Raw genomic sequence first — 17385 nt, 5'->3', positions numbered from 1 at the left:
AACATAGTAAAAAGAGCATTGGCTTTGAGCCCAGGAGATCTGAAAGTCAAAACCTGACTTACACTGGTTTTATGGCCCTCAGCAATTTACTTAAATTCCTAAAACCTAATTTTTTCATTTGTTGGTAGGAATAATTGACTCTGAAGGGTAATTGAAAATATCAGAGATGGGGTTTTTTTGTAATGTGACTGCTAAATAATAGGAATCCGATACATGGTCATGGTATTCTTACTAGTTTTGGAGTCAGAGACCTGATTCAGATTCCAGGTTTAAGACTGGCTGTTTCTGTGTCACTTAGACACCTCATGTAAGTGCAGTTGGCCCTGGGTAGTCATACTCCATCATTTTAGACTTCTGCTTAGGAAGTGTTTACACAGCTCTTTTTATTACTGTAAGTTGAATCTGTAAGTTTGAAACTTAAGTTTTAAGATGCTCGGTGTTATTTGAATTTTATTTTGTTAATTGAGTAATGCAGCACAGGAGTGGGAAACCTGTTTTCTACTGATATCCACTAAGGCGTGGAAGAAAAATTATCAAACACAAAAGTGTTTTGCTTGAATTTTGCTATTGTAAACATATTGCATATTATGCTATTGTATTTTGCTATTGTAAACATATTGCATATTATGAGAAACAGAAATTATAGCAAATTAGAAAAGAAGCTATCTCCAGCAATGTCCACAATAGCCAAACTGTGGAAAGAGCCAAGATGTCCATCGACAGATGAATGGATAAAGAAGATGTGGTATATATATATACAATGGAATATTATGCAGCCATCAAAAGGAATGAGATCTTGCCATTTGCAACGACGTGGATGGAACTGGAGGGTATTATGTTGAGTGAGATAAGTCAAAAAGAGAAAGACATGTATCATATGATCTCACTGATATGAGGAATTCTTAATCGCAGGAATCAAACTGAGTGTTGTTGGAGTGGGGGGTGGGGTGGGAGGGATGGGGTGACTGGGTGATAGACACTGGGGAGGGTATGTGCTCTGGTAAGCGCTGTGAATTGTGCAAGACTGTTGAATCTCAGATCTGTACTTCTGAAACAAATAATGCAATATATGTTAAAAAAAAAAAAAGAAGAAGAAGAAGAGGGTAGTGGGAGGGGAAGAGTGAAGCAGGGGAAATCGGAGGGGTAGACGAACCATGAGAGACGGTGGACTCTGAAAAACAAACGGGGTTCTAGAGGGGAAGGGGGTGGGAGGATGGGTTAGCCTGGTGGTGGGTATTGAGGGCACGTTCTGCATGGAGCACTGGGTGTTGTGCACAAACAATGAATCATGGAACACTTCATCTAAAACTAATGATGTAATGTATGGGGATTAACATAAGAATAAAAAATAAATAAAGAAAAGCTATCTCATTCTCATTACTGATATCATTTTGGTGTAGTTTTCCTTTGTTGATGTAAATAAATCTTAGTGTCAGTTTTTCTAAAACAGGAAAATAAGGATCATCTCCCCAAATTAAGAATAATTATGAAAAATAAAATTAGTCAATGCATAAGCAAAAAATGTGTTTCACTTTTTTATTATGACCTAAGGAGGAAGAGAATGGAGCAAGGAGAGAAGGAAGGATTGGTGTGATAAAAGATAAAGGAATAGTGACAAAGTCCTGTGTTTTTGTTTTGTTTTTAAGGACCTTAACTGTTTAGCTTAATTAGAATAATTGCTGCTAAATTTCATGAATATGTTTTTGTCCTCACTAATGTTTTCTAGTACACAAAGTACAAACATTTTTTATATACCTTACTTCCAGTAGAGGAAAACTGTTTATTTCATTTTGGGGGAAGTTGGTATAATGTATTTATATATTTTTAAAGGTGCATTTTATGGAGCAATATCCCCATCTTGTGGCCTTCTAGAAAAGTGGCAACACTTTTTTACCACTGTTTTTACAATTATAAGCTTTCTCTGATGTTGGCCAAGGGTTCAGTCAAGTTTGTAATAGGCAGTTCTTACTGTAAATGGGGGTGGGGAGTAGAAAACAAATGATTTGTATACCTGGATTGCAACTTTGTAAAAAAGAAACTTATTGGAGGAAAATAATCCTATAAAAATGAAAACAGTTGTGGGTTGGGTTGGTGCAAAGATTATGGATGATTGCTACTCTTTTATGTTTTCATGAAATATGCAGTGTTTTTAGACAAGCATTTGTAAGTTAGAAAATCTCAGTATGTTCTGTCATTTAATAGGATTACCAAAGCCCAGAGAAATTTAGATGCCCTGTCTCACTGTGCCATTTAGTGAGATTGTTGCCTTGAGCAGTGTTTTCTAAGCTGGTGACTCTTAGAGGAATATATTCTACATGAATTTTTACACTTTTTTTTCATTTTGATGATAATAAAGGGAAAAAAATCAATTCGAGAAATACAGTTCATTTAAAAAACCATCTAAAAACTAAATAAGGCTATTTGGTTTCAAGCCTGGGGTTACTCAATTGTTTTTGAGATTCGGTTGATACTAATTAACCTTCAGTAGCAAACAAGTATTAAACACCTCTGTGCGCTGGGCTTTTTGGTAGGCAGGGTAGATACAATGGTGAAGATTTGTCCTGCATTCTTGGAATTTACAGTCTAGAATGCAGATGCATTGAGAAAAATAAAGCTATTTTGAGGAACACAAAAGGTAGAAATCAAGGATTCTAGATAAAAATAGCTATAGTTTTTTGAGTAATTTCTGTGTGCCAGGCACCACGCAAAATGCTCTCAGTACTTTTTCTCAGTGTCAGAAATTTATTTTGGAATTTTGCTTTGATTTTTGCAATAACAGTGCATATGCACACAAAGAAGTGTTTGTGGAAGCTCAGAAACATCTCTGTGGAACAATAGGTTTCCTTGTACAGTTCAAGTGGTTCAGCTGTTATGGGTCTGGTAGGCTTTTGTAGCTTGGTCTTGTTATATTACCACCATTTATAACATTTCTTTGGGGAAATTTGTACTGTGTTCTAAGCAGCCATCTTCCCCCCAGACTTTTAGAGTCCAGTTGATATATAATTTGGGCATTAGCATATGACTTCTGAATTATTTTGAATAAAATAGTTAGGGCCAGAAGTTTTCAAGTTTAAACTTGGAACTTGAGCTTTCTCTTGTTTATATACTTTTGGATGTTTAAGTATTTAATAAGTCAAATGAGCATTTTAGGTAACATTTATGCTTTACTTTTGTATTGGATATTTTTGTATTGTGCCATTATTGTGGGCTGTGGCAATGAAATCACATTGGTAAGGTGGATATGGACTTGGTGCCCAGAATTATCAGGGCAAAGATGCGAGAGGATATAGGTGGTCTATAAGATCTTACAGGATTTTCTTTATGGTATTTTAAAGTTTTAGTTCTGTGCCAAGTGGGTATTTTTTTTAATCTAACCTCCCTAACTAGTTCTACAGGGTTAATGTTTTATTAATTGTAGAATCTTCATTGAACATACATTTGTTGAGTGTTTAGTAAGGGCTGAGCACTAGGCTAGGGGCTAGAATTATAAAGATGAGTTGTAATAAATTTACTGTGTAATAAGGGAGATAAAGAAATAAACGTGGTTACAGTACTACGAAACATGTAGTAGCTAACTAGTCAAAAATTGGAGAGATGACACTTGAGCTGAATTGTGATTAGAAATTAGGTAGATCAGGGTTGACGGTACCCATATGTTTCTGTGAGAATCACCTCAGGCCCCCAGTAGAGTTCCCCAGATGATTCTGACATGCAGCCAGGTTGGGGAAAACTGGTAGTGGATTAGAAATATGTCATTAGTGAGCTTTGGGTAAAGAGCTTTTCTGGAGAATACCAATTATCTTATTTTCTCTAGCTGAATTTTAATGAATGAAGGTGGCAAAGAGTATATGTATACATGATGCATTTGAATAACCAGGAGTAGTTTGATAGTAGCTAGAGTATTCCCTTTTCTCTTCTGGAACCTATGCTCTAAATGGCTCTAACAATAAGTGTCATTGCTTCGATTTTATTTACTTATTTGTCAGAGAGAGAGAGAGCGGGCAAGCACAAGCAAGGGGAGCGGCAGGCAGAGGGAGAAGCAAGCTCCCTGCCAAGCAAGAAGTCTGATGTAGGACTAGTGTCATTGCTTCTAAACATGAACTATTAAAAATGAAGTGGAAAAGGGGCGCCTGGGTGGCTCAGTCCTTAAGCGTCTGCCTTCGGCTCGGGTCATAATCCCGGGGTCCTGGGATCGAGCCCCGCATCAGGCTCCCTGCTCCACGGGAAGCCTGCTTCTCCCTCTCCCACTCCCCCTGTTTGTGTTCCCTCTCTCGCTATGTCTCTATCTGCCAAATAAATAAATAAAATCTTAAAAAAAAAAATGAAGTGGAAAAAAATTCACATGTCTCTGGGGATTGGTACTGTTACTCCCCTGGACCCAAGTCTCTGCTCTTTTTGTCTCTAATTCCTTACCTAGCCATATTGCTGTTAAAACAGGTAATATTGTCTATTTTTATTGACCATTGTATTCCCAGTGTCTCAAAGATTGCCTCCTTCATTGAGGAAGTTGGTAGGTAAAACCTCCTTAACTTTCTTCTCAGACACAGAGATAATCTGCATTCTCACCCATTTCTTTTCTCTGTCTAGCCTCAGTGTGGGCTATTTATGTCTATATCTCTGTTAAATCTCAACTAACCCTGCCTTCTCAGAGATCTTGTCTTAGTAATCATCATTTCTTTTATGACTTCAGCTTCTTCTTGTCTGAAAATACATTCAAGTCTCTTCTATCTTCCATTAAAAACAAACCTATGAATGCCTCCCTTTAAGTTTGTATCTGTCTTTTCCTTTACAGTCAAACATCTAAACAGTGGTTTCTTAAGCCATTGGCTTTTGGGCCTACCACTCTATTAAAATTGCCTTTTCTAAGGGCCTGCTGCTAACATCCATATTGCCCAGTGGACAGTTCTGTCTTTTTACCTATCTTACTGTTACCATCTCCGAATCCTTTCCTGACATTTCTTCACCTCTTCCCACCAAATCTGATTTATGTGCTCCTCTTTTGTACTTCTTTAGTACTCCGCACAACCCTGTCAATGAGCTTAAAGCTGCTGATTTCCTTGCCTGTTTTCAGTGCTAAATTATAAACTCACTGAGGGCAGAGAGCGTAGCTCAGATGATTTTTGTATTCCTACTGTTTAACACAGCTGAAAACGTGTCTGGTATATATATGCTGAATGACTTAATTCAGAAGAATTGTTAAAAGAAATGCCCAATATGTAGTTTGTTTGTTGTGTGCTAGGTACTTTTCTTAGCGCTTTGTCAGTATTGACTCATAAGGTACGTATCAGTTCGTTTTATAGATTTAAAAACTGAGGCACTGTGAGGTAAGGAAGCTTGCCAAAAGTTGAATGTAGTAGTCAGGTGGAGCCAGGATTTGCATCTCGGCAGTCTGGCTGCAGAATTTGCACTCTTAACCACTATTATGCTGCCTCTTAGTAAACATGGGAGTAGAAATTCAAATCCAAATTCAAACTAGACTTTGGTAAATGATAGTCTCTTATTTTCAATAGTTTATTACTTCCCCCACTTTATTAGAAATAATTGGACCACCAAACAGACTGAAAGGCTTCTACAAGTGACAGTTTAGTTGTTGACAGGGCTTGACTTGTGTTTCCTGTAACTTCAAACGTTACTAGATATTTAGAGTATTAAGTTTGCAGTAAGTGTAATTTTTTTAAAAAATTGTTAACCTCGGACTTGGAAAAGAGCAAACCTGGCGCTTCTTTCAGCTCAGAATATAAATATCTTTGCTATTTGATCCTCTGGACTGGCCTTTATTTCGGTGTGTCATTGTTATTGCTAGTTGAGCCTCTAGTCTACTGTCCAAATTCTATTAATTATTTAGTACCTTTTTTGGAGGGACTTTGCATTCTGTATAGGCCAGCAGACCCTAGAAGTTTTGCTGGCTGAAGTTTATATGAAACACATTTGTTTGAAAGGATGGGTGGTTAGTTTTGCTTTGGATAGGTAACTATTTTGTAACTATTTCTCATCAATTGAGGGCAAGCACCTTGATAAGAAAAGGAAGTTACTGTGATCATGTTTGTGCTGTGACTGGGCTCTTGCTGGGTGCGATGCAGGCTGATTTGAAGGCAAGGAAGTAGATGGAATTTGAAGTAACCAGAATCTAGAAGTAACTTGATTAGAACTAACTAGAATGAGAAAGAGAATTGAGTTAAATAGCTTGACTATTGGACATGATTTTCTGTCAATAGAGTAAACTTTATGTGAAGAGCAATGAGGGAGTAAATTGTAGGAATTTAATGGGCAGCAGTTCATTAGGGTGTGTGCCATGGTAATTTGAGGAGGCATAGGTTAAAATCAGCAAGGCTTTTGACTGTCTCAGTAAGGATATACAATAATAGTGCAGATGTTTTTGATTTCAGGAAGGGAAAGAAGTTTATAATAACTATATAACCAATGTTTAGGTTGGTCATAGAATAATTTTGAGAGCAAGGAGTTCACATAGTTTGGAAATGATTAAAATTGGCAATAAAAAGGGAATCTACAGATGGATCAAGATTTAGTGCTTATCAGGAAATTAAAATTGTGATGTGTATGATACATTTCAGTGTTAAGATTTTTATTTATTTTTGCTTGTTAGCTTGAAGTGGCAGTAGATAACATTAATGAAAAAATTTTCAGATCAGTTTATGGTAAAGCAGATTATCTGTGTAATTGAGAGGAATAACACTTAAAAGATACAGTTGAATATAAACTCACTGTACACAAGAAAGTGAGATTTAAAAATAGGGAGAGTGAATTTATGAAATGGGAGATACAAGATATATCTTGAAGAAAAAAGTCAAAAGAGGTCTAGATTGTGTTGATGGGAAAGTAGAGGTAAAAATTGGAGGATGAGTGAAAACAACCAAAAGGTTTGGGAAAATTAATGTATTTACCTCCTCTGGTTGAAAATCTGTAATTGAGTGGAGATAAATAATAAGAGTTGGAGATAGTGATTTAGGAAATTTGGCATTTTGAAGATACATACATTTTTTTTCATTAAAAAAAATTTTCCTGTGCTCCTTCTGTGAAGTGCCATAATATAGTTCACTAAAACAGACTTTAAAATTGAAAGTACAGAAGGATGGAGGAAAGGTGAGTTTATTAGAACTTGTGATTAGATAGGCATTTTTAGATTAAGATAGATACCAAACCATAGTCAGAAGTTACAAAGTACCTGTAGATGCCCATCTTTATTTGTCCTTTGTCTGGTAGATACTGCAAGTGCTTTATAAGTCACTGGAATGACAGAGTTTAAAAGTGGGGTTTTTTTGGTTTGGGTTTTTTTTTTTTTTTTTTACCCAGTGGCACTTGTAAATTATCAGGAGGGTGATGTTCCTGTGTTTTGCATTTAAGAGGATCAATCAGTGATACTTAGGTCAGTGTGGACAAGTAAACTTTTTAAGAAGTCAGCTAGCTTCTCTTCCAAACAGAAATGTTTGTGAAATTTTGAAACTGCGAAGTGCTATGAAAACAGAGAGTAGTGATTATATTGCCACTAGGTGCTGGTAGGACAGAGAAGAGCTGGAGAGACTGGAGACCCTGAGTTAAGTGGACAGATTGTAAAGGAAACGTGTGGTGGTAGAGCTTTGGGGACAGCCTTGCTGGTCAGTGGAATGAGATTGGCCACTGGGATACAAGGCCATGGAGTTATTGGCATACATGCAGAGATAAGAGTAAGGATGATGGTGTGGTGTGGGGAAGAACAGGGCCTGAGTATTAAGAAGCTATTCAGGAAGTTGGAAACGTCTTTGGATCCTTAGGAGACCACAGTGGTAATTATTTGGAGTTTGGTAAAAGTAAACCATTCTGAGGGCTAAAAGACACTGGTATTGAGAAAACTTCTTGCTCCTTCCTTTTCCTTTCTCCCAACATGTAGACCTAGTGGTGTGATATTGAAGCCTGCTGATGAGTTGTAGTCCCTGTAAAGTTGGTTTTTCCTTTCTGAATATTTAGGTCATCCCGAAATACAAAATTTAACAGGATTGTGCTTTATTATTGTAACAGGATTCTACAAGAAAAATCTCTTTGAGATACATCAAAAAAGCTGCCCACACAGAGCCATTATATTGTTTACTAAGGTTACCAAATGCCCTGGTGTGCCCCGAAGTGAGAGGTTTCTGTGGGAGCAGAACTAAAACGTGGATAGTCCTGGCAAATCATTGTAAGTTAGTCACCCTCTCTTTAACGGTCCCATTTTATAAATGAATTGAAATGACCGACAATACCTTTTTATAAATGATATCTATATGGAAGTAACATTCCTGTATTATTAAAATTAAGTCTCTTATTTTGTAGTCTATGCTTTTATGAAATACTTATTTTCTGCTTTAGAGTTGCTAAGTCTTGGATATTTTAGGGGCAGGGAAGCTGCTTTTTTCATCTATATATTGGCCACTTTCATTGAGTTTTAAATTTTGTGCAGTTGATAAATAGCTTTGCTTAAATGCGGGCTTTCTGATCTTCCAAGTTCCACATTCATTAGATGAAACATCTCCAGCACCTGACTATGTACCATCCTGTCTTGTTACTGAAATGTTTACTATGTATTAATACTGTCTTCAAAACTAGACTAGGTATTGAAGTTGGGACTTTTGTCTTCCACCATTTTTGTGTCCTTGCCATGCCCACTTTACAGACTAGGCAGTCAGTTACGTGTGAAATTGATCCAGGCAGATAGATATGTGATGGTAGTTTTCTGGCTTTTCCAAGCCTTGATCCTATGCATAGCATGCGAAATGGATCAGATTTGTTGTTCTTTTTTCTTAATATTGCTTCTGAAAGTAGAAGTCTTCTTTACTTAAGAAAGCCATCTTGAGATGCCTGGGTGGCTCAAGTCGGTTAAGCATCTGCCTTGGGCTCAGGTCATGATCCTGGGGTCCTGGGATCCAGTCCCTCATCTGGCTCCTTGCTCAGCCTGGAGCCTGCTTTCCCTCCGCCTGCCCCTCCCCCTGCTGTGTGTGTGCGTGCACGCATGCTCTCTCGCTCTCTCTCTCTCTGACAAAATCTTTAGAAAAAAAGGCCATCTTGAAGTAAGCAGGCAATTAAGATACATCTTCTAAGTGGGGATTCAATAGGCCTATAACCTTGGAAGACTGGAAGCATAGTTAATTATCTATATTCAGGACTCTCTATTCTTTGTAGTTGAATAATAACATACAATTCTGTGGCATTTTTAAAGGCTTGAGCTGGACAAAATCAGCTTACATATAACTGTGGGCATAGTTTATGACCTAAATTCATTTGGATGAATAACCAATTTGCTCAAAAGTTTGTTAAAACTCAGACTTTGTTTTTTCCTTTTGCCATAGTTGGTCACACAGCTGTTAAGTGGTAGGATAGATGAAATCAAAATAGTATGACTGAGGAGTTGGCTCTTAAACTTTGTACTGTATTGTCTCCCACAATTTGCTCCTCTTCTGCTCCCTATCCTGGTTGTGGCACCTTCATCCACCCAGAGAGTGAAGTGGGAAATTTTAGTTGTTCAGAATCCTTTCTAACCATCAGCTGTCCCAAAACCATCTAGTCAAAGATCTTATATATTTCCTGAGTTTTTTCCCTCATGCTACCTGCTCTGGTTCAGATAAACTCAGTATTTTAAATCTAACCCCACTCCTGCCAAAGTTACTCTTCTCGAATGTGATTCTCTGTTATTGAAACCCACTGGTGTCTATCAGTTACCTTATGATAAACTTTAAACCACTATGCTTAGGGCACCTGGGTGGCTCAGTTGGTTAAGTGACTGCCTTTGGCTCAGGTCATGATCCTGGAGTCCCACGTCGGGCTCCCTGCTCAGCGGGGAGTCTCCTTCTCCCTCTTGGCCCTCACCCCACTTGTGCGCTTGCTCTCTCTCATTCTCTCTCTCTCAAATAAATAAATAAAATCTTTAAAAAAAAAAACCAATAAACCACCATGCTTGCTATATTTTGAATGCCGTATAAACTATTCCATAGAATCCTCTACAATTTAGAATACTCTGTTAGCCTGTTAGCCTTATCACTTGTCACTGTCCTTACTTTCCATTTTTCAGCCATTCCAATAGCTCTCTGAATGCTCCATGCTTTCTGTAGTTTTCTCTTAAAGAATTATACTTCAAGACACAGTTCATTCTAAGATTGGTTATCTTCTGTGAACCCTTTCCTGATTCCTGTAGTTTGAATTACCCACTTTTTCTTGTGTGCCCCAGATGTACTACTTTACATTTTGCATCTGTTTTAGTAACTGTAACACTGAAAGCTATTTATTTGTTTACAGGTTTGTCTCCTCACTAGACTATGAGCTCCTTGAAAGAAGGAATCGTGTCTTACTCATCTTTATATCCCCAGTGTCTAGCACAGTTCCTGGTACATAGTAAGTGATGAGCAACTTCTTTTTTAACTAAGACTATATCTAGCACAAACTCCATTTATTGATAATTATACCTCTACACCTACATTGTCATAAAAAATAAGACTATAGACTTTTAACACTTTTGAGGCACAATTTCCTCATCTGTAAGATGAGAATAGTACCTCCCTACTCATACAGTGTTATTATAATGCCAGATTAAAAAATATATATAGCAGTACATTGTATTTTAAGTGTCACACAACTTTATGTTATTAAATGAAGTATGGGAACTAATTGTATGTTGAATTTGATTATTTTATTTGCATTATTCCTCCCCTTTTAGGGCAAAAAGGTACCATTTTTGAACTATGTTGTGTTTTGCAGTTTAAATTTGCAGTTACTGATTATCAGGAGCATGTACTCAAAATAACAAATCCTGTGCCTGTTTATCTTCTTTATTATCATCAGTTATCTTTCTAATTGACTAATAAGGTTCCTCAATTTTCTTTTAATCTACCTCCAAATGAATTAATATCTTTACCTTTCCTTAGATCCTTCATCCATTGTTCAGAGGAAGAATTGTGTTTTTTTGGAAGACTAATCACATCATCTGTGTGAAAGCTTTGTCCTTTCCTATTTTTCCTGCACAGGCTATAGACATGCTCCCTTACCATCACACTTGATGAATTAGTGATCTGCACTTTATCTACTTCCTTGCCTTCCATGCATTCTTGAAATTTTTAAAAATTCTGTAATTGGAACATGCCAGAATATGTGTAACATGTGGAAGTTAATAATAAAAACAAACATTTGGGAACCAACCACTTAAGAACTAGGTCAGTACCAATACAGTTGAAGAGCTACCTGTGAGCACCTCTGTAACTGCATGTTCCTGTCTTTCCCCAACCCCTGAAGTAACTGCTATTCTGAAATTTTTTATCTCTTTTTAAAATTATAATACCACAAATGTATTTTTTTGTTTTGAGTTTAATAATTGTTTATAGCCTTTGTAAACTTTGCACAAATGGTATTTTATTATAGAGGAAAACCTATTTTACAAATCTTTATACATTCCAAAGAAAACATTCAAGTATCATAAAAGAATACATAGAAAAATTTCAGTGTGCACATCCAAGTTTATAACAAAATAGTGCTGGAGACTTATTTCTGGACTGTGTAGTTATTGCTGCACCACATACAAAATAAAATGCTTTATCCAGAGTGTAGAAATATAGCAGAAGTATTTCCATACTAAGTTTTCTTAGTTTGTGCAGAAATGTTTCGATTAGATTCACAGTGTACTTCTTGGAAGACTGACAGTTTGTCATCTAATTTCCCTTTGGACCTCAGCATTTCTTCAGTGGGTTTCATTCAGTTGTTTGTTGACTGTGTAAGCATTTGAGACTCAGGATCTACAACGTCTCCATGTTTCTTTCTCAATCATGGAATTGTTGTATTTTCAAAGGAAATGCATGGGAAAAGATGAGGTCATGATAACTGCCAAGAGAACTCATTTCTTTCTTTGTGTTTAAGAGTTGGAAACATTTCTTGATGACCTCAGTGTAGAATGTTAAATCTTTGAGGTGGGACTGAGTGAGAGGAAGATGTTAGTACTCAGAACTCCATTTGTATTTTTTTTTCATTCACTATTATGTTTCTAAGACCCATTCATGTTGTGGCCTACAGCTATAGTTCATTCATTCTCACTGCTGTATAATGTTCCATTGTGTGAGTTAGCCTAATTCATTTAACCATTTTTCTACCAGTGGATATTTGAGTATTTTTCTTTTTTCTTTTTTTTGTTATTTTTAAGTATGCTTACATTTGGCGCACAAGTACAAAAATTTCTATACTGTGTACCTAGAAGCTCACTGAAGGACGTGCAAAATTTCAACTTTATGTGATAATGCCAAATTGTTTTCCAGCAATTGTACCAATTTTAACACCTACCAGGAGGATTTTACCAATTTAAACACCTAGTAGCATTCTATAGGAGCCACCACCTTCTTTACTTTTTTTTTTTTTTTTTTTTTGGCCATTATTTGGTACTGTCAACATTTCTAGTTTTTATCATTCTAGTGAGTTTATTTTTCTAGTAAGTTTAAAAATAACATCTCATGTGGTCTTAACTTGTATTTCACTGATGAATAATGAGATTTTGCATCTTTTCATATACTAATTGGCCTTACAAGTTTCCTTGTTCTATAAAATTCCTGTTCAAGTTTTTTGCCCATTTGACTACTTGTGTTTTTTTATAGACATTCTCATATAGTTTAAATACTAATCTTTAATCAGCTTGTGTTTTGTAAATATCTTCCAGTTTGTAGCTTATCTTTTTAATTTGCTTTATTATGTTTTATGATAGACAGAAGTTCTTGGTTTCCACATAGTCAAAATATTCACACTTTTCTTTTTTGGTTGGTATGCTTGTTTAAGAAATCTTTTTCTGGCAGGGCACAAAAACAGTAGTTTTCTGCTCTAATTTCTTCTAAAAATTTTAAAGTTTGTCTTTCATATGTACATCACTAATCCATCTTGAATTGATTTTGTATATGATGTGAGGATCCAATTTAGTTTTTCCATATAGGTAATTTCAGTATTATTTAGTTGTCCCTCTTGTTCCTCAGATCTGCATTGTTACATCTGTTACCTGAGGATGTCCTTACATACCTTGGTCTCTTTTGGGGCTTCCTATTTTGTTTTGTTTTATTTACCCTTCGTCAGTCTTGTCAGACATTTATTTTTTTAGTGTTTTCTAAGAATTCTAACTTTGTTAAATCCTTTTTTTTTTTTTTTTTTTAGATTTTATTTATTTCAGAGAGAGAGCATGAGCATGTGTACAAGCGGGGGGAGGGGTAGAGGGAGAGGGAGAGAGAGAAACCTAAGCAGACTCTATGCTGAGCACGGAGCCCAACATAGGGCTCAATACCACGACTCCAAGATTACAACCCTAGCTGCAATCAAGAGTCGATACTCAACTGACAGAGCCACCCAGCCTCCCCTTTGTTAATACTTCTGTTACCTTTCTTCTACTTCATTAGTTTCTTTTCTTTATTATTTGTACTTTTTTGGGGTTTACTCTGTTGATTGCTTTCTAGGTTAACAAATTGGCCTATTTACTTACTAATTTTCAGCCTTTCTTCTTTTCCTAGTATAAGTGTTTAAGGCTATAGATTTGCCTCTAAGTTAACTTTTGTTGTATCCCACAAATTTTTATATGGTACCTTTGATATCATTCAGTTCTTAATAGTTTTAAAAAATTTTTTCAGCATGGTTTCTTCTGACCCATGAAATCTTTAGAAGTTTTTTTCTATTTGTGTTTTTAAAATTCATCTTCCATTATTGATTTTTTTAAGATTTTATTTATTTATTTACAAGAGAGAGCGTGAGCGTGTGTGCACACGAGGGGGGGGCAGAGGGAGACAGAAAAGCAGACTCCCTGCTGAGCAGGGAGCCTAATGCACGGTTCAATCCCAGGACCCCGGGATCATGACGTGGGTCAAAGGCAGACCCTTAACCAACTGAGCCACCCAAGCGCTCCCTATTGGTTTTTTTTTTTTTTTTACTTAATTGTATATGGTCAGCACCTAGGAACAACATTATACATATTCTTTGAAATTCAGTGAGATTTTCATTATGTACCAGTATGTATTGGTTTTCTATATGCTTCATTTATGCTTGAGAAGAATGTTTATTTTCTAACAGTTGGGTATAAGGTTATAGAACCTTATACCTATATATGTTTGTTAAGTCCTGCTTTTTCATCATTTTGTTTTTATTTTTATTTTTTGGTTTATTTGACCTATGAAAAATTGGACTGTGTTGAAATCACCTACAGCAATGCCAATTTGTAAATTTCTTCCTGTAGTTCTAAAAGTCCTTTGAGGCTTTTTTCCCCTTGCCAAGAGATGGTGAGTTTGTCTGGATATTTTGTCTTGTTTGGATAGATATTCGATTTGTTCAGGAATGTTTCAGGGTAGCTAGAGAGCAGGAAAAAGTGCAGGATGTGGAGGTCTATTCTGTATAATCTTCCCCCTCATTTTAACCTTATCCATCAGCTGGGAGAGTGGAATACTTACAGTACTGAACTTACAGGCTGGATTCTTCAGGTGTCTTTGGCTCAGGTGCAGATTTGGACTTTTTTTTTTTTTTTTTAAGTAAGCTCCAAACCTAGTGTGGAGCCCAACGTGGGGCTCAAACTCAGGACCATGAGATCAAGACACTTAACCGACTGAGCTACCCAGGAGCCCCCATATTTGGAATTTTGATCCTTTTTGCCATGTTTCCTTTCAGACTCCTTCCATTTGTCTTTGTTCCCTTCATGTCTTGGGCCATGCTGGACTTCCTGCTTCTACTTTTTGGACACTCTCACCTCATCTAGTTTATTTTTATCTTTTCAGGTTGATCCTTCCTGAGATGGTGAGCTGGAGCTACTTTCCCCCTTCCCTTCTAGGAGATTGCTGTTCTGTTTGAGCTCTGAAATCAAGCATAAGAATTAACACTTCACTTCACCCAAGCATCCACTTTTAATGGAGGGGACAGCATTACCTTTAGCAGCTAATCAGGTTTGGGAAGATTAGAAGTTGGAGAGTGGCAGTCTTCTGCCGTACTGAGTATTTCATTTTCCAGATTTCTCACTTTCTCTCCTTTGTGCATCCTGCTCTGACTTCTGATGCAGCTGAGGTCCCAGTTTGAGATGAGAAACTTCCTGTCCTTGACCATTCTTGTTTCTGAGTTTTTTCACTTTGCCAGTTTGGGTGTTTCTTCTAAGGCTGTCATTCTAGTTCTGGTTCATCTAGCTGATGCTACGATTTCTCCTGTTCCTTCTGTAGCTGCTTTTCTACTTCTTGTTCTCTTGTAACTGGGTCAATAGGCCTTGCTGCTCCAAACATAGGAGCTGCTTGACTCGACTGGGAAGTGCCAGCCAAGGAGTCCTCTTCCTTAGGAGTACTCTGAAGCTTTAGATTCAGTTTGGTTCTTTGAGAGGGACCTCTGTCATCACATGTAATCATCCCCAGAATAGTTGTCTTTGCAGCTCCTCAACTAAACATCATGTCTATCATATTGGTCTTCCCGGTGGTCCCACTCCCTCTGTAGTCATCATCCCTGTTGTACCCACTACCGTATATACTTCTGCTGCTGTTTAATCCTGGAGTCATAGCCTCAGTCGTAGTCTCTGCTGTGTTAGTCATCACAGCAATCCTGGCCTCCATAATGATTATGATGTTTGCCTTCAAAGCTGTCATCACCTCTTCTAGGTAGTCATCCAGGCTGTTTGGATGTTTTGTGAGAATCCCGATTTCTTGCTCAGTCAAAAGAATGAGCATCCTTGTCTCTCTCTTGAGCTTGATCAGGAGTGTCCATTGAAATTTTGTTAACCAGAGACTTTTCATTGAGGCTCAGGGTACTGAGCAAGGAAGGCAGGCTCTCAAACTCCATGGGATCAAACCTTTCAACCTCTCTGGCTTGCTGGGTTCAAATGGTAAATGCACTACACTGGTATTTAATCCTCTAAAGAATTCCTTAATGTAGACTTCTGTCACATCACAAGTTGTGTTCCCTAGAGAAGGAGCATAGAGTAGCAATTTGGGAAGATGGTTCTGGTTGATACTAGGTTGCCAGGCAGCCTGTGGAGCAGTGGTCAGTTGCAGGTGCCTTATACATGCTGTCATCATTATTGTGCTACGTGCTTGAAACATCTTCCAGATCAGTCCAGCTTACTGGTTTGGGGACAGACATGCTTCCCCCACCAGTGCTACCATCCTCAGCCAGGAAGTCTGTTTGGGAGATAGTCTTCCCCATCTTTTTTGCTTAGGCCACTATGTTGGCGAGTGTTTTCTTTTAAGCATGCAAATTTACAGTTTTAGGTCTACTTACTTATTTGTACCTTGTATCATTTTCTTTGTTCTCCTTAATAATGCTGTTTGCATGCTATTATCACTAATCCCAGCTTTCTTTTTTTTTATATTTGTCTAGTATGTTCTTTTCTGTATTTTGCTTTCATTCTTTTTAAAAAATTTTTTTATTGTTATGTTAATCACCATACATTACATCATTAGTTTTAGATGTAGTGTTCCATGATTCACTGTTTGTGCGTAACACCCAGTGCTCCATGCAGAATGTGCCCTCTTTAATACCCATCACCAGGCTAACCCATCCTCCCACCCCCCTCCCCTCTAGAACCCTCAGTTTGTTTTTCAGAGTCCATCGTCTCTCATGGTTCGTCTCCCCCTCCGATTCCCCCCCTTCATTCTTCCCCTCCTGCTATCTTCTTTTTTTTTTTCTTAACATATATTGCATTATTTGTTTCAGAGGTACAGATCTGAGATTCAACAGTCTTACACAATTCACAGAGTGTACCAGAGCACATACCCTCCCCAGTGTCTATCACCCAGTCACCCCATCCCTCCCACCCCACCCCCCACTCCAGCAACCCTCAGTTTGTTTCCTGTGATTAAGAATTCCTCATATCAGCGAGGTCATATGATACATGTCTTTCTCTGTTTGACTTATTTCGCTCAGCATAATCCCCTCCAGTTCCATCCACGTCGTTGCAAATGGCAAGATCTCATTCCTTTTGATGGCTCATAATATTCCATTGTATATATATACCACATCTTCTTTATCCATTCATCTGTCGATGGACATCTTGGCTCTTTCCATAGTTTGGCTATTGTGAACATTGCTGCTATAAACATCGGGGTGCACCTACCCCTTCGGATCCCTACATTTGTATCTTTGGGGTAAATAACCAGTAGTGCAATTGCTGGGTCATATGGTAGCTCTATTTTCAACTTTTTGAGGCACCTCCATACTGTTTTCCAGAGTGGCTGCACCGGCTTGCATTCCCACCAACAGTATAGGAGGGTTCCCCTTTCTCTGCATCCCCGCCAACATCTGTCGTTTCCTGACTTGTTAGTTTTAGCCATTCTGACTGGTGTGAGGTGGTATCTCATTGAGGTTTTGATTTGGATTTCCCTGATGCCGAGCGATGTTGAGCACTTTTTCATGTGCCTGTTGGCCATTTGGATGTCTTCTTTGGAAAAATGT

General features: G+C 37.6%; 1 protein-coding gene and 1 pseudogene across 5 annotated transcripts in view; one reads left to right on the top strand and one right to left on the bottom strand.

Annotated features, from left to right (window-relative positions):
- WWP1 (WW domain containing E3 ubiquitin protein ligase 1) overlaps positions 1 to 17385 on the top strand; it is a 114285-nt gene that overhangs the window by 10903 nt on the left and 85997 nt on the right. For 2 of the 4 annotated variants that reach the window (XM_045896283.2, XM_045896277.2), the window contains exon 2: positions 10261 to 10356. The exons of 1 other annotated variant lie outside the window; for it this stretch is intronic. The gene's annotated coding sequence lies outside the window, so the exon portion shown is untranslated. Of the gene's footprint in view, positions 1 to 10260; positions 10357 to 10985; positions 11172 to 17385 lie in introns of all 4 variants that reach the window. One more of the 4 variants, XM_045896280.2, reaches the window with a different exon arrangement.
- LOC129046420 (eukaryotic translation initiation factor 4B-like) lies at positions 12222 to 16476 on the bottom strand (annotated as a pseudogene). Its single transcript, XR_008507674.2, has one exon. The product of XR_008507674.2 is annotated as a eukaryotic translation initiation factor 4B-like (transcript).

Source organism: Mirounga angustirostris, unplaced genomic scaffold (genome assembly GCF_029215605.1).
Source record: "Mirounga angustirostris isolate CCGP_5_RB_7025 unplaced genomic scaffold, mMirAng1.0.hap1 SCAF_4, whole genome shotgun sequence".
Lineage (NCBI taxonomy): Eukaryota > Metazoa > Chordata > Mammalia > Carnivora > Phocidae > Mirounga > Mirounga angustirostris.
The sequence above is the reverse complement of the archived record's forward strand: the minus strand, read 5'-3'. Positions and strand labels throughout refer to the sequence as shown.